Source organism: Canis lupus, chromosome 10 (assembly GCF_003254725.2).
Source record: "Canis lupus dingo isolate Sandy chromosome 10, ASM325472v2, whole genome shotgun sequence".
Classification (NCBI taxonomy): Eukaryota; Metazoa; Chordata; class Mammalia; order Carnivora; family Canidae; genus Canis; species Canis lupus.
The window spans coordinates 10,017,765-10,040,706 of NC_064252.1; the positions used below are offsets into that span (position 1 = coordinate 10,017,765).

The 22,942-nt window shown below is 41.9% G+C and overlaps 1 long non-coding RNA gene across 2 annotated transcripts; it reads left to right on the forward strand.

Annotated features, from left to right (window-relative positions):
• Positions 1-155: 155 nt before the first annotated feature.
• On the forward strand, positions 156-22,487 carry LOC112677810 (uncharacterized). Of its 2 annotated transcripts, none has more exons than XR_007413356.1 (6): positions 156-1,533; positions 4,048-4,317; positions 5,103-5,282; positions 8,599-8,691; positions 9,363-9,459; positions 22,320-22,487. It is a non-coding gene; the product is annotated as an uncharacterized LOC112677810 (long non-coding RNA). The 2 variants fall into 2 exon arrangements; XR_007413355.1 differs by lacking the exon at positions 156-1,533 and adding an exon at positions 1,540-3,511.
• The last annotated feature ends 455 nt before the right edge of the window (positions 22,488-22,942 follow it).

Here is a 22,942-nt window from a genome sequence, read left to right on the forward strand (position 1 = left end):
TAATTTCAATTCCCATCTTTTGACTGGAGCCCTCCAAACCCTTGTGAGGGGAGATGGAAGTGTTTTTACGTAGGCACATGGATCAGATGCTCTGTGCAGCTGTTCTCCGTGTGATTCATATTCCTATGTCCTCACTGCCCCTCTCCAAGCCAGAGGCTCTCTGTTTCCTTTGAAATCCCCCAAAGTGCCCTCTACTATATTTTGTTCTTTAGATGCTATTTATAGAAACAATTTGCAGAATGTAAATGAACTTCATTTCCCAAAGTCCATACTCCCCCAGGGAGCCTCTGTGGGCTTTATTCTGTGCTGAGAGTCCTGAGCACACACCCGCTGCACACGGTGCCATTAGCTCACTCACCCTTCAAGGTAATTTCATACCTGACTAGTATGAGATTGTTTTTTACAAAAGCATTGACCCATGACAGTGGCAGCATCTGTCTGTTGGTGTGTTGAGCACTAAATTGGAATTTTAATGCTAATAATTAACTAGAATAATATCTCACTTGGACAGAAGCCATTTGATTCTCTCCCGTGAGCTCAAATATTATGTGAGTAGCCACCGAGGCCATGGCAAAGGAAATTTTATTATGATTGTTTCAAGGAAGGTAAAATAAGAAGTTAAGGCTTTCTGAAAATATTTTTTTTCTGAAAATATTTCTTAAAAAATAATGACCATTCTGAAATAGGGTTAATGAATGCAAAAATGATTTTGCTGTTGAAATGCTCTCCGGCTTTCTGAGTCCGGTGACCTCCCTTCTTTGATATTTCCATTTGTTTGACAAGTTTACTTATCTGAAAGATTTTTTGATTGATTCAGAGGGAATGCGTTTGTCCTCTGAGAGGAGCCATTCCTCCCTCCTCACAGGGACTGTCACTTTGCTGTGACACCTCACAGCCTTCCTAGTTGTGGCTTTTAGGAAGCTTCCTCCTAAGGTAGGCGGTGAGACTCCAGGGCTCAACCTTGCCTTGAGATTGACAGCGGTGGACTTTGTAGGTGACAGAAACCCAATTAATAAACTGAACATACAAAAATGTCCTCTGAGCTCTGGAAACAGGGCCAGGTGGCAACGACAGAGACAAATGTGCTTTGTTTGCCCTCTGCGTGTCTGCTTTGCCCTGTCCTAACAGCTTCCTTCTCTCTGTCTCTCTCTCCTTCTCTCTCTCTCTCCCCTTTTCTTTTCCAAGCAGTGTTATTTGAATTCACACGGTGAGAGGCAGTTTCACAGGTTAGGCTATGGCCGGAATACAAAGTTGTGGAGGTGGAACACATGAGCCCAAAAGATTTACTTTTTTGAAATAGATTCTTTATAAGCAATTAATTTGGTCGTCGTTTGGTTCTGATGACGTAAAGCTATAGATAAAGTGAAATTAGGAACGCCTGATGAAGACCTGCGGCCTGCGTCACCTGAAGGGATCTGTAATCCTGTTTCCTCGTTGGAAGAACCCCAACAGTTGCATCTGTGAGGGCTCATGATGGGCAAGAAATTGCGCAGGACGTACTATGTTGTTTTGCTATTACGTCATCCTGATGAGGTAGGTGGATCTTGTTACACTCCCTTGAAGGCCAAGTCCCTGAAACTTGGAGAACTTAGCGAACGTAGAGGCACACAGCCACCAAGTGGCAGAGCTGGCTCTGGGAGCCCGGTCTGTCTCACTTGGTGGTCTGTTCCTGTAGGCGCCACATTATTTGCCATTTTATGGTAGAAAGAGGGTGTAGCTAAAGGCCCCAAAGCCTGCAAGTTGTCGTTTTCTCATTCCAGGTCATTGGCAGAACCAGAAATGGGATCCAGATTTTAGAGTCTTGGTCCATGGACAGCTAATTGGCTGCGTTGGCTTCTTTGGAACACATCTTCTTTCTCACTGTTTCAGAAAATAAGATTTGAAGTAAAACATATGCTAATAGAATTTTTTTTTCTTTTAGACTGCACACAAAATGCACACTATGCATTTGGGGACTTTATAGTCCACTCTGGTGAACAGAAATACAGAATGTCCAGGCCTCAGGGCCAAGCCCACTTGAGAACTGTCTTTGCCTTGATATCAACACCAGGTCCACACAGAGGGCTACGCAGGGCCCAGAAAGTCTCCCCACCCGAGGTTAGCAATTTGCTCACAAGGAGCAGTCTCAGTGGGGAGTATTAGGCTTCAGAGCACACCCATGTCTCTCATCTTTCCCTCAGAGTGGGGTAAGGCTACCTGCTTGTCATGGCTGGAGACTTTCCGGCTTGCTGTTGTTTGCAAAGGCAGAGACATTAGCCTGAATTCCAATAAACCAAATCCTGTTAAATTGTGCTACTATCAGGCCAGCTCTTTCAAATTGTGCTTAGGAACTCTGGTTGAGAGACATCAAACAATATGTCATTCGATGGTTTCCAGGCTCAGAAGAAAATGGTTGAAGACCATAAGTCATGGCTTCCTTACATCTACCATAACTGTTGGCTTTTCTCACTGAATTCCCCCAATTTCCACTACAAGGTTTTATAAAGAAAAGATGATATTGTATTTATTCCTGTGACTTTTATGGGGGCATTTGAGACTTTCCAACAATCAATTTAGGTACCTGAAGGTTATTTTCAAAGTGGATTCCGTTCCTATAAAAAGCATGGTGTAAGCTGAGGTCAAATGCATTTGACAGAATTTTTAAACCTTTCTCTTGCCTACCCATACTGACTGGTATATTAAATAAACATGCATCTCTATAATACAATGACTTTCCTGCACTCTAACAGTGTGGAAATGGCAGAAAAATGTCACATAATTAGATGTTCAGTATGACCCTTGTCTTATAATGAATATGGATTTCAATTTTATTTATTATTATTTTTTAAGATTTACTTATTCATGAGAGACACACAGAGAGAGGCAGAGACACAGGTAGAGGGAGAAGCAGGTTCCCTGCAAGGAGTCTGAAGTGGGACTCCATCCCAGGACCCCGGGATCACAACCTGAGCCAAAGGCAGATGCTCAACCACTGAGCCACCCAGGCATCCTTGGATTTCAATTTTAGAGTGAATATGGACTTTATGGATCCATCTCTATATCCTAGTAAATGGGAATGAAAAGGTGAGAAATTGAATCAAAGGTGATTTCGATAAGAAGACCAAACAGGGAACAACAGTTTGTAGTAAGGGACACTGACCAGACATTTGGAGGACATGAATTCCACCCTGGACGTTAGTTCATTAGTTTCCTACTGCTGCTGAAGCAGATGACCACTGTCATAGTAGCTTCAAACAACATCCATTTATTTCCTTTTAGTTTTGTAGATTAGGAGTCTGGTAGGCTCGTCTCAAGCTCACTCAGGCTGACCTCAAGGTGTCTGCATTCCTTCCCGGGAATCTCTCCCTCCAGTCTCAATCAGGTTGTTCACTCAACTTGGTTCTTTGTTGTTGAAGAACTGAGGTCTCCATTTTCTTGCTGGCCACCCACTGGAAGTTTTTTCTCAGCTCCTAGAAGCCACCCACATTCCCTGGCTCATGGCTCCCTTTCCCCATCTTCAAAACCAACAGAGGTGGGTCAAAGATTATCTTCATGTCTCTCAGACCTCCATTCCTTCTTGCCTCATCTTTCCTTTGCTGCCTTCTGCTGCTACATCCACTGACTGCAGCCAGAGAAATCTTTCTCCTTTAAGGGCTCTCCTGATTAGATTGGGTTTATTCAAATAATCCACGATCATCTCCCTATTTTAAGATCTGCAACTGTAATTACATCCGTAATTTTGTTGTTGTTTTCTTTTTTACAACAGTGCCTACATTTGTGTTGGTTGAATGATCTTGCGGGAGCATCTTTAAAATTCTTTAGAATTTAGAAGTGAAATACAGCAGAGCTCACCCATTAGGGGCTCTTTGGTCAGATGTGGGTGGAGGGCAGGGTTTGATTTAGAATTCCACATCCTTGCTGACGCTAATATTTTTTAATTTGTGAGAAGAAGACCATCATATGATCAACAAATTACATAGTCAGCACATAGAAATAGATTTTGAGATTAATAAGTGAAGGAAATGTATGTGTATACTGACGTGAGGAATCACTTTTGTGTTTGCACAGTCACTGGAAACACATTAGAGGAGGCCATGGAGAGGACATGACTTACGAGCTGGACCCGGACAATCAGAAGCTACTCAACCCTCCCCTGTCCTGGGAATGTACATTTTGCCCATGGATCCTACAATCAGAGCTGTTGTCAAGGATGCAGCCTTGAGAGAGCAACGTGTCATTGAGACCATCTGGACCCAGTTAGGGCCTCTGTATAAACTTTTAAGATGTGGCAGGTGGTGTGGAGATCTACTGGTCCTGTGGCCACCCCCAACGAGCCTGGTAAGTGGCCTTGCTTATCAAAACTCTACCCACCAGTCTGGAGTGGCCTCTTCCTTCAGTTTTTCTTTGCCCTTCATGGATGGGGCCAATTTCAGATCTTACCCAGGAAACTTCCGAGGTTTTGAACCAACAATATATGACATAAGGGAGAATCCATAGATAAACAGGAGAAGTCCTGTTTAGCAATGCTGCCAGACGTGCTGAGACCCTAGAGGTATCTGTAGGGGATCAGCATGGCCTTAGCTCTTAAGGCACTGTGGGCGACCACGGACTAGCTGGAGTAACTGAACCAAACCAGGCCCGGACTTGCGTCCCTCATTCACTCAAAAGGCTCGGGAGCCTAAAGGGTGAATAGTTGGTAGACGCTTGAGAAAGGGCTCGAGCAATGGTTCTCAGGGCTCGCTTGTACGTGATCGCCCACATAACACAATAGATACAACTTATTCTGCCCTGGTCATAAATGTAAATAAGGGTCTGTCTGTCCTTGCTGGTCTGTTTACCATACCTAATATTCCTTTGAAGTATGCACATCTGGAGCAACAAGCTTATCTATTTACCAAGGTCTTCTGGCACCTGTGAGTCTGTCTTGCATGCTGAGAAAAGGGAACTTTGGAGAGTTTCACAAACCTGCTAAAAATAAACACCTTCTTGTCTTTGTTTTGCTCATGCTATAAAATGTTGTAAAACCTTGAATAAAGCTGGCACTGCTTGGACATCATCCACTGTGTCCCTCCTGTCCCCATCTCTTTACTTTTCTTTTATTTTCCTCATCCCCTTATCCTCAGGACCCTGATCATGTTGCCGCAGCGCGCGCAACAGGTACTGACTCCCTTATCTGGCACAGTCCACTAGGGATGGAGTCAGAGCCGGAGATGGCTTTCCTAAGCACCTCACTGAGGCAGTGGGATTCTGAAAGTGAGGACTCAGAACTAAGGTCTCCTGGCAAGTTGATGCTGAACCTTAAGGTAGGTGAAAGAATAGGGTAGTGGAGAAAGACTCCCAGGGTTGGGAGTGGGATGTGTTCTGTGGGGTTGGTAGTAGATAAAGGAAAGGGAGACCCTGGGAAACAGAAAATTTCTTTGATGCAATTTTTTAGACAGATCCCAGTGACTTTCCCATATGCCCATCCCTGTGTTCACAGCTCTCATCCTCGACTGCACACTATAAATCCACATTGTTCAATATATCAGACTGTAGGAAGATTGCAAGGCCCATGACACCAGAACAAAAGCACCTTTACAAATGAACTCGTAAACTCTTCTGGGCAAATAAATATTCACATGGTTTTCACTTACCTGAGGGCTCTCAAGGACTCTGGTTTAAGTGCGATGAAACACAGGAACAAAAACTTAGGACAGTTTCAGCCAATCGTCAAATACAATACCCTCTCTCTGTGATCCAGTAAATCCCATTGAAGAAGCACTTTTCTTTCTCTTTGGTAGTTTTTATTGAGGTGATTGATATGCCTGATAATGACCTTGAGACACAACCCATGACTTCTGAATTGGCAAGGACAGATGAAAACGTGCTCAGTCTGGGTGTTAGAAATTACATGCATATACTTTGGAAACTGGCATTTAATGTTCCACACAAACGCCAACACCTCTGATTTAACTGGAATATTTGCTTAACAGAATGCCCATTCCCTAAATAGTGTGTAAGCTCTAGATTACCACCGGGTTGTTAGCATTCCCTCTTTGTTTTCTTTGCACGATCCCAAGGAAAGATTTTCATGAACAGTGGCAGTAGCTTGGCCCGGGTTCAGAGACTCAGAACAATGCAATGGTGAAGCGGAGAGCTTGGTCAGCAGGGAGCTGTGTCCCCAGGGTGCAATGTCAGCGAGAGGCCTGTCATCACATAGGTTGAAATTATATATTTACATATATATATATGTATGTAACACACACACATACACACACATATATATGTATTTAACCGATGATTTAAAGCACAGAACATTTTGAGGGGCGTATATCATACCTCAAGTAGTTGTGCATTTAAACTGTCTACCTTCAAATGCATCTCTGTAAATCTGGGTGAGGTTACCTCTCCGAGCTTGTTTTTTTATTTGTAGAGTGAGGATAGTACTCCACAGGGCTGATGTAAAAATTAAATGACATAATGCACGACAAGTGATTGCCGGAGGAAGCTCCCAGTAAATCTTGGCTCCGATTATTAATGTGCGAATCCAGCTACTCAATGCTTATGTTCTCAAGACCTGTGAGTGCATATCAGGGAGAATGATTGTCTTTGGATGACTTGGGAGAGGAGGATTCTAATTTAAGTAGGTCCAGTGTAGGATCATGTCAACGTTGAAAACAGTAGAAGTCTCCGGCGAGGTTGTCTTGACCCCGAGGACTGGGGTACCATTGCCAGGACTGAGAGGGGAGCGGACCCGCATGCCTCTGATGCTCCTGACCACCGCCTGTGCTGGGGCTGGCAGGCTGGTTAGTAGAGTTTACTGGATTCCACTGGGTGTTCGACGACTCTGTCTTGTCCAGGAAGTGGATACGATTATAATCCATCTCCAGCTCACAGATGAAAAAAAACAAGATTGAATAATCTTCATTGTCACCCTTCCATGCTAATAAACGGTGGAGCTGACACTGGAATCCCAGTCTCCCTCCCCCCGGTGAGCACGAGATGACCAAGGTGTACTACCTCCGACAGATGCCCGGACCCTCCAGCAGCGTCCAGGAGTCATTCCTGCAGCCACTAAGTAGGCGGGGAAAGGACTTCCCACAAGGACAATCTGGCCACCCTGACCCAAAAGAAGGACAAATTCGCTTGGAGGACCATGGAACAGGGTTACTTGTTTCTAACCATTTACTAAGTAGCTCCTCCTTCATTGACTCAAGTAGAGCAACCAGATAAATTTGAGGCAAATAGTTATAATAATGGGCATCAGGGATTGGCTTACTCCGCTCGAGGTAGTCCGATCAGAACTTCACATATGTTTATTCTCCATGATGACCCACAAAGTAGGAATTATTAGGCCCTTACTACAGATGAGCAGAAAGACCCAGAGAAGTTAAGTAACTTGCCCAAGACACAGGGTAAGTTGTAGGAAAGAGAAATGCTCAAAATGTTAAAATAAGACAGTGGGAATCGGGGGATGGTTGAGAGCTTCCTAGGAAGCCAGCAGTTGCTGGTGAAGGAGTCTGTTCCTTCCCCTCAAGTCCTGTGAACTTGGCCATGGGTACTTTGGGAAACCAAAGATCCTTCTTGTGGGGAGATGTGGAGAGAGACAGCTTGAGAAAACCAAAGTCATGGAGGACCCGAGGAACAGTAGGTGCCCCATTAAAAAGAATTTGATAGCAGTTGCATAACAGAATATTATCATAAACATATGCTCATATTTATGGGATTCTTCTCTCTCACATTTGATGAAATATTCATGACATTTTTCTCAGAAAGGCATGAGAGACAATCACCTAGAGAAGAAAAGAAAAAAATATGACTTTTTTAGGTTAGTTTTGCAACTTGTCACCACAGATCTTTAAAAAAAAAATCCTTTTTAAAGCATACCAGTTAACAGAGGAAATTATGATAAAAAATAAAGTGAGGCTGAAAAGGACAGAAGCAAAAGCTGCTAACCAACACCATGCAGCGTGCCTCCCACACATTTTCCCTGGGTAGTTCCATCCACAGATCGACAACATTTAAACTCTTTCTTTTTTCTATTTTTAAAACTTTTTTTTTTAAACCCTCACAAAACAGGCTACATTAAAGCTTAATTTAAATTTTCATTACAGGGGCCCCAGGTGGCTCAGTTAAGCGGTTGCCTTTGGCCCAGTTTATGATCTTAAGGTCGGGGGTTCAAATCCCACATCGGGCTCCCTGCTCAGTGGGGAATCTGCTTCCCCATCTCTCTTTGCCCTTCCCCTCACTCATGCTCTCTCTCTCTCTCTCTCAAATAAATAAAATCTTTTGAAAAAAATAAATTTTCATTACAGGAAATATATTAACAAGCAAGGATTAAATTGACTGAAAAAATACCCTTCAAAAATGATGCTTGATTAGTGACTTTTTTTAAAGATTTTATTTATTTATTCATGAGAGACACAGAGAGAGAGAGAGGTAGAGACACAGGCAGAGGGAGAAGCAGGCTGCATACAGGGAGCCCAACGTGGGACTCGATCCCGGGACCTTGGGGTCACACCCTGAGCCAAAGGCAGAGGCTCAACCACTGAGCCCCCCAGGTGCCCCAGTAACTAGAGTTTGACATATAGTTCTCCCTCTCTTTTTAAAAGGTTTTTCTTATTTCTTTATTTATTTTAGAGAGAGAGAGAGAGAGAGAGCATGCCAAGGAGCAGGAGGAGAGGCAGGAAGAGGAGAAAATCTCAAGCAGACTCCCCGCGGAGCCCTAGCCGGGTGTGTGTGTGGGGGGGGTGGATCCCATGACCCTGAGATCATGACCCAGGCACTGAACACACTGAGCCTCCCGGGCGCCCCCACATGGCCCCCTCTTGAGGTTGGCAGTGGCACCAGGAGAAGACTGCAGATGTGTCTGAAAGCAGATGTTGCAGAGATGGGCAGCTTGCAGGTGTTCTCCTTGGTTGTGAGCCCGCAGGCTGCCCCTCCACCTCCCACTCTCGTGTGATCAGGGGAGTGAAGTCTGCATCTCAGTGTTTGCCCTTCCTGCAGCTCGGCTTCAACACCAGCTTTTCCAGCACCAAGTGCTTGAAGCTTGCCCATGAGGCACAAAGACCACTGCAAGTGGGGGGCACCCTCCAGGCCCTCTTTTGAAACTTGTGGTAAAATCAGAAAAACTAGTCTTCAGATTGAACATTCAAAACTTTACTGAGCATTTACTATGTGCCAAAATAGGCTAGGTTCTTTCATATATGATCTCTCTCTCTTTTTTAAGATTTTACTTATTTATTCATGAGAGACACAAGAGAGAGAGGCAGAGACATGGAGCCCGACGTGGGACTCGATCCTGGGACCCCAGGATCATGCCCTGAGCCAAAGGCAGATGCTCAACCATTGAGCCCCCCAGGTACCCCCTTAATATATGATCTCATTTCATGCTTACCTCATAGATGAGAAATCTGCAGCGTGGGGAATCATGATGCTGGTGGCCGTGATGCGAAGCTGGGGCCGGAGGATCTGAGAACCCAGGCTCAGGAATCCAATGAGGTGGGTGTCACATGGGCCACAGTATGCCACAGGTCCATGCACCTGTTTCCTCCTCTGTGATGATACCACCTGCCTCGTTGACTCAATACATGTCAACCAGCCGCCCTTCCGAAGCCTGTGGTCCCCAGCAGTGCGGCCTGCGCGCACCTCTGAGGCAAGAGTCTGCGTTGAGAGCAAACCACAGATCCGGTTTGAGATGCTGACTCCTTGACTCTTGCAGGTTGCTGTTCTTCCAGCAGGTCGTAGGTTCTCTTCAACTTAACATCTCTCTGTTGTACTACTGAGGCAGCACTTGCGTTTAGAACATCAAGAGTCCTGAAATGAGGCTCCAGTTAGCAAAGACCATGTCGGACGGGTTGACCCAGGATTTTACTTTCTTCTTTTACATAAGAAAAGTTACATTTTTGTTTTAAAAATGGAACAAACCACCCCAAATTGATTCTAAAAAAAAACCACCCTGCATTTTATTTATTTTTATTTTATTCCCCCCCTACATTTTAAATGTGATATATATCAGTGATATTTAATATAAAAAGTGATATATATCAGTGATATTTAATATGACCTGTTATTTAAAAAGCCTCAAACAAACAAAAACCCCATGAAACCCAGAAAGGTATCAAATAAAAAGCTGATGTTCCTCTTCGATCCATTTCAACTCTGACTCCTCCCCACTCTAGAGGCAGCCATTGATAATGGTTTTTTGTGTATCATTGCGGGTGGTTTTCTGGGCATTTTTGTATGTACATAAATATGCACCTGGGTCTATTTTTCAATCATACATGGGATAATATTTGACATAATTTTTTTATTTTAGTGGTTGCCCCACTGAATGGGATTTAAACTCATCGGTGCAGCAATGAAGACCCTTTACCATCTGCTTGCCCCTCCCTCCCCCATCAACACCCTGACAGGTGCCCTCTCTTCAGGCAAAGGTCCTGTTAGCTCCTGAGTGAGACCTGGTCACCACCACCTTCACCGGGTTGCTATTCTGGGTTCTAGCCTGGAATGCCCTACCCTATTTTTCTACCTTCCCAATATCACTCCTTTCTTCAAGGGCTAGTCAAGCTCCCTTTTTCTCAGATGGTCTGCTCAGAGTGTCTAATCCCTCTGAGATTACCTGGCTATGCCCTGGGTACCTTGCTGTATTCTATTGACCATGACATGACACTGCTTGCCAAAGCCCTTGGGGTGCCTATCTTGTCTTTTCAATAGAACTCTGTTTCTTTGGCTTGAGGACTGCATCCTGTGGCTCCTACCACTCTTCCTGTGGCGCTTAATTCTTGAAGACTCAACCTGAATTGTTTTAAAGGAAGGCAAGACCAACAGGGTCTTTGCATATTATGTCTGTGGCTTAAAATGTTTAGTGACTTTCTATAAGCCATTGACTGAAGCTTAAGTGACTATGTTTGACTTAATAGGTTGACTAAGGTAAACCTCCCAGCAAGTGTGCTATAGAGGCAGTCATTTTTACCTAACAGACATATCATCATAATACTTAAAATCCTACTATGGTAACCTTGCTGGAGTGGTTCTAAATTCATTGGATTAAAATTTAGGTTTCTAGGGATGCCTGGGTGGCTCAGTGGTTGAGCATCTGCCTTGGGCTCAGGGCGTGATCCCAGGGTTCTGGGAATGAGTCCCACATCGGGCTCCCCACATGGAGCCTGCTTCTTCCTCTGCCTGTGTCTCTGCCTCTCTCTCTGTGTGTCTCTTATGAATAAATAAATAAGATCTTTATTTAAAAAATTAGGTTTTTATTTTTTTACATTTTTTAAAATTTAAATTCATTTTGCCCACATATAGTATAACACCCAGTGCTCAACCCAGCAAAAATTTAGTGTTTTTTTTTTTTTTAATTTAGGTTTTTAATAAGGGGGTGGTATCCTGAGCTTTGGAGCTCTTTTATTTATGGCAAGACTTTAAACCCATGTAACTTTTTTAAATTTAAATTTTATTATTATTTTTTTTACTGAGGTATAATTGACATATAACACTGTATTAGTTTCAGGTGTACAATGTGATGCTTTAATATTTGTATATATTGCAAAATGATCACCACATAAGGCTAGTTAATATCTGTCACCATACATAGTTACAGAATTTTTTTTCCTATAATGAGAACTTTTAAGATCTGTTCTCTTAGTAACTTTCAAATAATGCAAAAACAGTATAACTATAGTGACCATGCTGTACGTTACACACCCATGACTTACTTATTTATAATTGGAAATTTGTACCTTTTGAGCTCCTTCACCCATTTGTCCACTTCCATCCCTTGCCTTTGGCAACCACCAATCTGTTCTCTTTATCCACAAGCTTGGTTTTCTTGTTTTGTTTTGTTTTGAAGATTCCACATATAAGTAAGGTCATATGGTATTCGTCTTACGCACGTGGTTTTTAAAAATCCTTCTTTCCTCTAAATACTTAAAACATTTTTCCTTCTTACATTGCTTCTTGCACATTCAGTACATATACTTTCTTCAGTAAGTACTTACATTCTTACCTATATTATTCAATAATTAGAGCCTTGTACATTAATTCCACATATTTACTACATGAAGCATTCTTGGTAAACTGATATTCTATTATAGAAATAAATTAGTTATTGATAAATAGAACCTTCATAAACCAGAATGCTGGAGAAACACATCATAAATTTTTCTCCTTGAGCACATTTAAAAAGCATTAAAATAAATGACAAAGAACTTACTAAATGTTTATGACTTTGGTTTATGCATGTGGGCTAATGGGATGAAAGGCTAATCCGTCACTTGGCTCTTACTGCATTTAATTAGCTTGGATCACTTTATACTGTCTTGGGAATACTTTATCTCCTTTCCTCTTTTTTCTGGTATAAACAAAATAAAATGGACAGTAACAGGAAGTAGTTACCTTAAATTCAGGGTTGATGTAAACAGTAAGAATAATAAACTTATTCTAGAAAACAAACAAGGACCATACAGCCAACAGCCACTCTGAACATCTGAATGTCTGCAGAGGCTACTTCAATTTTGGGCCATATTTGCTCCCTTGTGTCACAGGCTGTCCTCTCTTACTTGCGACATTGCATCTCCATCATCTGGAGTCAAGCATAGTGTCACCTTTAAAAAAAATAAAATCCATAGAAACAGAGCAGAAAAGTGGCCAAAGGCTAGAAGTTGGGGAAAATAGGAAGAAGTTGGGACAGGTATGTGGTGTTCAGGCCACGGGACTCACGGATTCACGTTCTCATTTTTAGGAAATGACTTCATATTCTTATGTCTAAATTATGCCATATTTTATATTTTTCAAATGCTTTCTAAGCATTACTAGTTGTTCATGACAAACGTGACAACTGAAATGCTGTACTTGGTGGAAATACATGGCTATCCATTATATGGAATACACTTATTTTTTTTGAAATTTCAGCTTTATTGAGATATAATTCACATGTAAAATTGTAAGATATTTAAAATGTACATCGTGGTGATTTAATAAAAAAACTTGCACATTGTGAAAAGATTGCCCCCATCTAGTTAATTAACACATCCATCACCTCACTGTTTGTTTATTTATTTGTTTTTGGTGAGAATATTTAAGTTCTCTTAGCAAATTTTAGCTATACAATACAGTGTTATCAACTACAGTCACCACGTTTTGCATTAGATCCTTGGACCTTATTTATCTTATAGCTGAAAGTCAGTATCCTTTTACCAACTTCTTCCTATTTTCCCCAACTTCTAGTCTTTGGCCACTTTTCTGCTCTGTTTCTATGGATTTTATTTTTTTTAAAGGTGACATCGTGCCGTGTTTGCCTTTCTCTGGCTTATTTCACTGAGCATAATGGCCACAAATTTCATTCATGATGTCACAACTGGCAGGATTTCCTTCCTTCTCATGGCTGAATAATATTCCATTATGTATGTACGTACATATGTCACATCGTCTTTGCTGACATTCACTTAGGTTGTTTCTATACCTTGGCTATTGTGAATAATACAGCAGTTCTATTTTTAACAGAAGAAACTCCATGATTGTGGCTTGATAGATGTTCATTACCTGCTATAGCAAACCGTGTGATAAAAAAATGACCTCTATCTTGAGCAATGAAGGCAGCAGTGAATTATGTCTTCTCTAACCAGATGTAAAGGGCTTGTTTTCCAGAATTCTGCTCCAAAAGAGATGTGGATATCAATGGGAATCAGTTTGGTGTCATAGACGCCTGGGTTTTAGCTTCGGGTTAGTTGATTGTGCAGATTTAAGAAAGTAGTTTAACTTGTCTTGGATTCATTTTCATTAACTATAAAATGAGAGCTTTTCCCCCAGCTTATCTGCCTTCAGACTGTCCCAAGTAAGGGTTTGGCACTTCTATATCTTTTATTGATACCTAGGAGATCTTGGGCTGAGGGGCCAGGCCAACAGCAAGGAGGGGATGAGACCCCCCCCAAAAAAATGGGTTTGCAAGGGTGCCTGGGGGGCTCAGTTGGTTAAGCATCTGACTCTTGATTTCTGCTCAGGCCATGAGCTCAGGACTGTGGGACGGAGCCCCACATTGGGTTCCAAGCACAGCATAGAGTCTGCTTGAGATTCTCTCTCTCCCTCCACTCTTCCCCATGTTCATGCTCTTTGTCTTTTAAATAATGAATAAAATATTTCTTTTTTAAAAAGAGAGACAGAAATGGATCTCCAAGACTTCCTGATAAGAAACTCTGCTCTTCTTTATTTTACTTGATGGGCCTCTTTTTTGGGGGTAGATGGGGGGGGAGTTTCTCTGCTTAAAAAATTGGTTGGAAAAACCTGTTCAGAATGATAACTAGGTCTCTTTCTAGCCTTTTCATTCCATAGTTTGAAGCATGTAACTTGAACATGAATAAAAAATGCACAGAATTTTAAGAAGACATGCCTTTAGAAGAACACAGTAATTCGTGTCCATTTGTGTCTTGAAGTTTTGTATATGACTGTGATTAATGGCAAACACTACAGATGGGGCAAAGGCGATTTGATAGTTAAATCGACATTCTCTTGGTTAATTGCTGCATATGATATTTATCTCTGTGAACCTAATGAAGTCAAATAGGCTATACTTGAAGTGACTCATTAAATTTGGTGCATATAGATAGTTCTCTCCATTAAAAATGTCCCTATCCTGAATCAAGTTCACTCTCTAATTTAATTGGGAACATTGGTTTTGTTAATCACAATTTATTAATCACCAAGACACTGTGTTTTCTTAGTCTGAGAGATTTTTTTATTTTGAATTTCCTTGGATAGATTTTAAAAATATCTAAAAAACCCCAACATTTTTTTTAACCCCAACGTTTATAGAAATGGTGAGAGTGGAGGGAAAAAAAAAAGAAAAAAGGATATTTAGCAAAAGGACACTTAAAATATACTTAGGATACACAGAGCTGCTTGGCAGTCTATTTAATGTTTGTCTAAAGATCACCTGTAATTGGAGCAGAAGCCAATTTGAGAATGGCATCTCTGGTTTGGAAGACTGTGTGCTGTGACCTAGATATGGAGCAGAAGGAAGCCAAAGGAGATGGAAAGAGGTGAAGGGCAGGAGGGTCCTATTTCATTTCCCTGAAGTTTTATATCCTTGCATCTGCCACCTGTCTTCTCACCCTGCTGGGCTCCTAGGGTCCCACGTCTACTTGAACTTATCTGTCTTGATTTCTATGGGAGGTGGCAAGGTATCACCTGTCCCCTGTGCTCTTATTCTCGTCCAAGAAACTTTGTCCTTTAAACCTATTAATACTTTGCCCTGAGAAATGTAGCCCTAGGTAGAGGTGGGACATCAGGGTCAGGATTTTCTGTGCTTGAGCTTAGAAGGGCTTCTGCAGCCAATAGTCAGGAAATGTCAGCGCCGCTAAACAGAGACAATAAATCCCCAAGCTACCCAGTAATGCAATCTCCCTCAACATGGAAAAAGGTCAGGCTTGAGCTGTAAATAAATTCCTGTCACACGGCAGCGTGTCTCTTCAGGTGAGATAGTAAATCTTCCTGGAGATAAACAGCCACACATTCCATAATTCTTTTCCTATGGTCCTGGGCTTCATGAGTTAATTTTTCTTCAGCCAATCTTCCATAAAGCTTGGGTATTAACATTCCCTTGGTGTGTAAAAGACCTTCCCGAACACGTAGCCAGGATGAAGTGGGGTGGGGGTTGGGCTCTATAAAACACCAACAAAATTTATAGAGTATAGGCTCCAAGACCCTTAAAAGGGAAAAAAATTTTGATATGCAGCCTGTCTATATTTAAAGGAAGACAGGACATAATTGACGCTTTCTTTGGTATATAAAATTCCTTAATTTTTTTTGTATCAAACCTTTTAGAATGCTGTAAATGGAAATCTCCAACACGTTACAGCATTTTACATTTAGTTTTATCTTAACAATCCCCAGATTAGTACTTGGAGTCAAACACCCGAAGTCTCAATTATGATTCTTCAGCTAGTTAATCAGCACTTAGGAAGCTACCAAACAATAAAGATGCAAAGATGAATGAAGCTGGCTGCCTCCAAAGAACTCACAGCCTGGCTGCAGGGGAGAAAGATGCACACACACACACACACACAAATTTAAAATATAATATCCGAGGTGCTATCATCAAGGTTTCCCCAAAGGGCAATAGGAACACAGAGGAGGGAGCCACTAACTGGGAAATTTGGGAAGGCTTCACAAGAGAGTGGCACCTCATCAGTTTCTTGGAGAACGCATAGTTTTCCTCAAGGTAGAAAAGGAAGGAGAAATACATAGACGTAGAGGAAGGCTATGTACAAAGACTCAGAAATGTAAAAGAGCTTGGCCTACCTGAGTAATTGTGAAAATTTCAATATGATGGGAGCTTAAGGTACATGTTGGAAAATAGTAGGACGTATGACTTTGAAAGGTTAGCATGGCTCAGGTCAAGGCCAAAGACAATGGACATTGCATCTAGCAGATTTCATCTTGTCTCTGACAGCCAAGTGTATTGCAAGGTCGGGTCTCTTTCTATACCTAAGACACACCCCTATCTTTGCAAACTTAAAGTCTGATCCTAGAGAGCCAGATGAGCTGGAGTACTTCACTGAAGTCTTCTGGCTTTGAACTCTGATCATGAAGGAGTCCTTAAATAGCAGTGCATTTTAGAGGGCCTCTTGTCTTTGACCTCTGCTTTTTTTCACTTGAAAGAAGTTAAGAATGACAGTTTTCAGAATATAAGGCCAGGTCCTGTGAATGATCCAAGAGCTCCTGGAAGAGAGGAAGTCATTAGGGAAGTTATTCATACTTCTCTTTGTTTCACATTTTGGCAGGATTATTTTGTGTTTTTGCAGAGCAACTGACTTTCGAAATCTAAACTGAAAGGGTTTTTTTCTTTTATTGTTCAGCATTTGGCATTTGTTTTTATAACTCTTGTAAATACATGCAAGGAGGAGAAGGTCACTAGGGAGTAAGCATTTTGAAATATGTTGACAGAGCACTGCCTTGCCAGAATCTGAGTTCTTACCAATAGCAAGAAGGATCATTACTAATTCCCGCATCTTGCAGTGAAACATGAGCTCAGGTCAATTATAGCCAGCTGTTTGAACAAGGACTAAGATGTTTGTGGTGTTTCAGGAGAAGTGCTAAAATCAGCCCTGAAAGGACATGTGCACACAGAGAGCAGTGGTGTTTTGTTTTCTTTTTTTTAAAAAAGGAATTCCAGTATGTAAAATGGACTTCTATAGAATGGAAAATGCTGGAATGGATTTCTAAGAATCCGCTCCTACCCCCTTGGATATTTTGATCTGCACACAGGGGCATATTCATTTAATCTATCAGCAGATACAGACTGAATTCTTTTTGTGTCAAAAATGTTAAGAATAGGGATCCCTGGGTGGCGCAGCGGTTTGGCGCCTGCCTTTGGCCCAGGGCGCGATCCTGGCGACCCGGGATCGAATCCCACGTCGGGCTCCCAGTGCACGGAGCCTGCTTCTCCCTCTGCCTGTGTCTCTGCCTCTCTCTCTCTCTCTCTCTCTCTGTGACTATCATAAATAAATAAAAATAAAAATAAAAAAAATAAATAAAAAATGTTAAGAATATATTGTAAATAAGATAGGTAAGTCCCATGCCCTATGGTACTGCAGTCTAATTGTATTTAAGTAAATAAAAAGGAGAATTATAGGTTAGATTGGTAGACAGTAAGTAAACGGGATGATGTGAGAGGTAATATAATTCCATTGGTGGTGGTCAGGGAAGGTGTCTGAGGAGGTTACACATGAGCTGAGACCTGAAGGATAAGTCATAAGAAGTTATAGGGGAAAATATTCCAGACAGAGGAGCTGGGACATACAAAGGCCCTGGGGGCAGGAGAGAACTTGGATTGTTTGAGGAACAGAAAGGAGCAGAGTGAGCAAGGGCAGGAGTGTAAGGAGATGAGTCTGTGTAAGTAGAAGGGCTCATGTTGTCAGGAGTCTCAAAACATGCTTAGTTTCTGTGATTTGCATGACTATAGTTTATCCCAGCGAAAGGATTCAAAGGAAAACAGGCAAAGAGAAATGATGCATAGGGTGAAGTCTGGGGGAAACCAGGCACAAACTTCCAAGAGTCCTCTTCCAGTGGAATTGCACAGGGTGTGCTTGATTTCTCCAGCACAGCTCATTAGAGACTCAGTGTCCAGGAGTTTTGCTGGAGACTGGTCACACAGGCATACTTTCCCTAATAAACACTACAATTCCAGACTCCCAGAAAGAAAGCAGGTGTTCAGCATTAATCACATGGTTTGCACAACTGAGCACAGTAAGGCTTTCTTACCTCTTCTGGGAATGGCGGGAATTGTCCTGAAATCCAAGTTCCCATGTGCCAGTCAAGGGGCAACCTGGCTAGCAGCCCTTTCTGGAGAGAGGCATCCTAAGGCCTCCTCTGATAACTTCTTTCTGCACCGGTCGGTGTGTTCTATCAGCAGAAACTCTTCTATGCTTTGTCCAGTACCATGGTGGCTGGCACATGACAACCCTGGCCAGCAAAAGGCCTTGAGATATCTGGATAGAAATGCCTTTGGCCAGGCTGGAGAGTATCAGGAAGGGAGGCCTGGTGTGGCAAATTCCCATTTATCCACGTGTGGGTAGGGAGGCTTGGTGCCGTCTGGAGGACTCATGTGTCAACTCTGAGTTGATTTGCATCCCTTGGCCCATGAAACTTGGCTAGTCCTCACAAACAGAAACAACCTTGCACTCCTCTAGATGCCTTTGCTGCCTTTCAACTTGTATATATGGCCCTTGTCCCATGTTGCGTCACATCACAGCTCTACTGGAGGCAGAGTTATTGTTATCTGAGTATAAACAGTCTTGCTGACTCCCCTGGACCCGCTAGTAAAGACAAAGGCCATTTGGTGGAACGGCTTCCAGGCCTGGACTCATACTCCTTAAGATAATAAAAACTGTAGATGCTCAAAAAACCTTAAATGGCTAGAAAGGGCCTGGAGCTGCTTCTGACAGAAAAGGTTCAGTTTGGGATGTTAGACTAAGGGAAAGGGGTTGAGACAGAGAAAGAAAATGGTAAGCCTTTGCTGGAGTTGGGATAGGAGAAGGGATTTAAAGGAAGCAGCTGCCGTAAGGTTTTGAGACAGGATCCTCAGGACAGCTGCTTGGGGTTGTACAAGGTCATGTCTGGTAGTTGCTTCTTTGAAAGACTTCAGTACATTTATGCATTTGTTTTCAATATTAAAAATTTTCTTAGATGTCTTCTGATGTGTTTAACTAAGTGCATATTATCATCCTGAAACATGAGGGGGTCTGGATTTATTGCATTATGGAGCTTTATTTTTCTGTTATCCATTCCCTTACCTCCTGGAGGACCAGAAATGTAAAGGACTCTTTGCACATCATGGACACTAACAAAGATTTGAAGTAACGAACACACACACACACTCATTGGCAAAAGAAAAGGGGACCGATGTTGTTTTGCAATATGCCCAGCAATTGAGATCTAAGTAATGCCAGAAAGGAGAAAACAATCTGATAGGGTTTTTCTGGGAGAAGCAAATTAGTTATATCAGATGCCAAACCACAGTCTAGATGAGCAAGGGTGTAGATGAGAAAGCTGTAGACAGGCAACGTTTTTAAGCTTAGTACTGAAGCATTTCAAGTAATACAGCAGCAGGATTTTGAAGACCTCTAAGAGGACAGCAGATACTCTAATTCATTATCAATGCTGAATGGATGTTTTTGAACAAAGCAATAAAGAGCTTGTCTAAAGGGGTCTGAAGTAAAGTCACAGCCAATTGGCTGATGTAAACTGCCGCAATAACTAAAAAAAGGCCTTTGTAAAGACCCAACATGATGATTTTTAAAAAAAATTTCAGATGATTTTTCTATGAGCTGCTGTTAAATTTCATTTCACACCTGCTGCAAGGAAAAAGACCTTACCAATTCAAAGATATTCTTTTGGTAAGAATGTTTTATAGGAAAAGAGAATGGGCTAGAGAGTCTTTGATGGGATTGAATAAAAAGCAATGTCTGGTTAAATACCATTTGATTCCTGACAGACGACTCTAAGGGTGGGTAGCAAGTTCCCAGAGGAGATCTTAAGCTATTATGAAAGTTTATCAGAAAATTGTTGAAGTATTTTTATTCAGGAATGGTCATTTTTTTCCCAGAAGGTTGTAAATAATCTTACAAAATGATTTGGTCCCAGACCATGTTTAGGCACTTTTTTCCCATATTAATAAAGAACATAGATTTTTTTTCCCCCATCATATCAGTGTTCACAGATGCATAGTGTATAGAGATCATCAAATGTAAAGGAAGCTGTCATATGTCCTCTGAACTGTTACACTTGGGAAAAGAATGACTTTGGTCACCATGGTGGGGAGGGACACGGAACCTCTCTTGCCTGGAGAATATGTCATTCATTATCAGGTGGAAGTAGGCACATTGGTAGATCACTTGCTGCAAGTGACATCTTGAGGTAGCTTTTAAATAACAAAAATAATTAGAAGGAGGAAGGGTGGCTCATGGGACCCGAGGGCTAGAAAGCAATGAGGGCCTTGGGAAGATCATAATAGGTGCTGGAAGCCTGTTGGAGATCCGGAGAGTACTCTTGCTGGTCTCTTGCTTCTTTCTGTGCCTCTGTTGTCTTCTTTCTTGGGGGAAAAGCCCTTCCTGTGTCTCTGTCCAGTGGAAGATGTCAGCCAGCCATTTCCAAGTCAACAAGGTCTAGCCACACTGAAAGACTAACTTTCACTCTAGCTCCTGATTTCATATTTCTAGGGGGCTGGGCTTCTGACTTGCTCTTCTTGGAACATTCTCATTCCACTAAACAGAAGCCAGGGGATTTGGTTGTATCATATAAAAAAGTCTACTGGGTGCCTTCCTATAGACTGGGAAGTTCTCAGAGAATGAAGAATTGTTATAAGTGGGGCTAACATGTGTATCATGCTAGTGTATGACATTAGTCTTGAACAAAAGCAGGGATTATTATTTAAAAGTTCAATATAACAAGACAAAAAACTACAACTATGGACCAGCCTCAGAAGACAAAAAGTTTGATCTTACCTCTGGAAGGTGCAACAGGATGTCATCCTCACAATGGCTCCCAAACCTGGACAACCACCAGAAACAGATGTAGATTTAGATCTTCAGATTTATAAATAACTTTCCTGGTTCTCTCTCAGGATTTTGATTCGTTAAGTCTGAAATCTGCATCTAAAATTCTTCCGTACTGATTCTGTTAAGCGGATTTAGGGACCACTGATCTACTGTATATGCTGTCTACACTGATCTACTGTATACTTTTCTCTGTCTATCAGAGAAATCTTATATAAAGAAATCTTATATAAATGTTTTTCAGGGAAAGACTCATAATCGGAATAATTTCTTATTATTTTTTTGCCCAAGAATCAGAAACTTTTTCTTTATAACCAAATAAAAATTTCCATCTACATGTGAAAGATACAAAGCATGTTTTACCCTGTATTTATTCAATGCTTATTCTTTCCTAGTTTCTCTCCAAATCCTTAACACACTTCCGGTTCTGGGACTACCATTGGTGGAGTCCTATCATATATGCATTATTCAAATCCAACTATGTATATCTGGACAAAACATTTCCTTTCAAAATATGCTAGAAATTTCACCAGACCACTGTTCAGTTCTCTTCAGGGCCTGGGACAATCCCAGCAGCAAGCTCAATCTTGCTGGCTGGTTCCAGCCTGGATTTTGTCTGGAGGAGGTGTTGGGTCATGCTGGGATGTTCTCTGGAGCAGATTCTTTCAGTATCTGCACTTCGGCATGTTGATCAATCCTATTGTGCACCGTGATGGCACGTGAGTCGTTAGTGGAGAGGCTCAGTAATACCAATTAATTTGATTTTTCAGTGCTTTCCTTTTGTTCCAGGACAGACATACATACAAATAAGTAGGAGGTGTCCTGAAAAGGAGAGAGAAAATGGGGCCATACATTTGGGCCTTTTAAAACACTACCTCATTGGAGTGCTGTAGCGAATTTTGGGGCATCATATTTTAAGGGTGCTGGTGAGATAGAGTAGGCTTTGGAGAAAAATTATGGGAAGATGTGAAGAGGGGACCCTGTCCATGGGCTAAGAGGATTGGAATGGTTGACTTAAAAGTCTGTGGGGGTGAAGTCATATGGAAGCATAATCTATGGGAATAAAGTTTTGAGGGTGGTCTTTGCAAAGACACTGTGCATCTTTTCAGGGCATCAATTTATTCAAATATCAGTGTGGCAGAGAAGGAGATGATTTTTATGTGATGCAGCTATAGCAGTATCACAGAGCAGAGGGCAAGATTCTCACAAACTGTTAACACAAAACAAAATAAAAAGAAATTTTAACTCTTTGTCTGACTTGCTATGGTTTACTTTTCTGAATCCTGGATATACCTATTTAATTCTTTTTAGCTATCATGAAGCATTCCAGTTTTCCATGACAACACAGAGGAGGATGGTGGCCAACTTTCTACCAGCCCAAGAGAAGGAGAATTATAGGCTGCATAGAAGATTTTAACTTCAATACAAAGAAGGACTTTGATCGGGGTGATTACAAATAAATCAGCTCATCAAAGTGAATTTAGAAACAGGAGTGTATTCCTTACCTTAGAGCACAAGGTGACATGGAGAGAAGCGAGTATGCTGCCGTCCAAGCTCTGGGTTCTCTCTGACACAGAGTCTCTCAGGTGGGTGGATGCTTCCTTCTTTTGAGGAGCCTCCTTTGCAGAACTGGAATCCTGGTAAACACACTTCTTGCTGATGATCTCAGAGGACAGGGTTGAGGCAGATTTGCCTAGGATGCTGTTATCGGTAGACCTATCTGGAAGCAAGTTACCAGATTAGAACTGAGTATTTTCATCCTAAGACATGCTACGATTCCAGTCACAAAAGAAATTCTATGGATTTAGGGGTTCCTGGGGGGTGCACTTGGTTAAGCCTCTGACTCTTGGTTCCTGCTCAGGTCCGATCTCAGGGTCCTGAGATGGAGCCCCGCCTCTGACTCCTCGCTTGGCTCGGAATCTGCTTGAATTTCT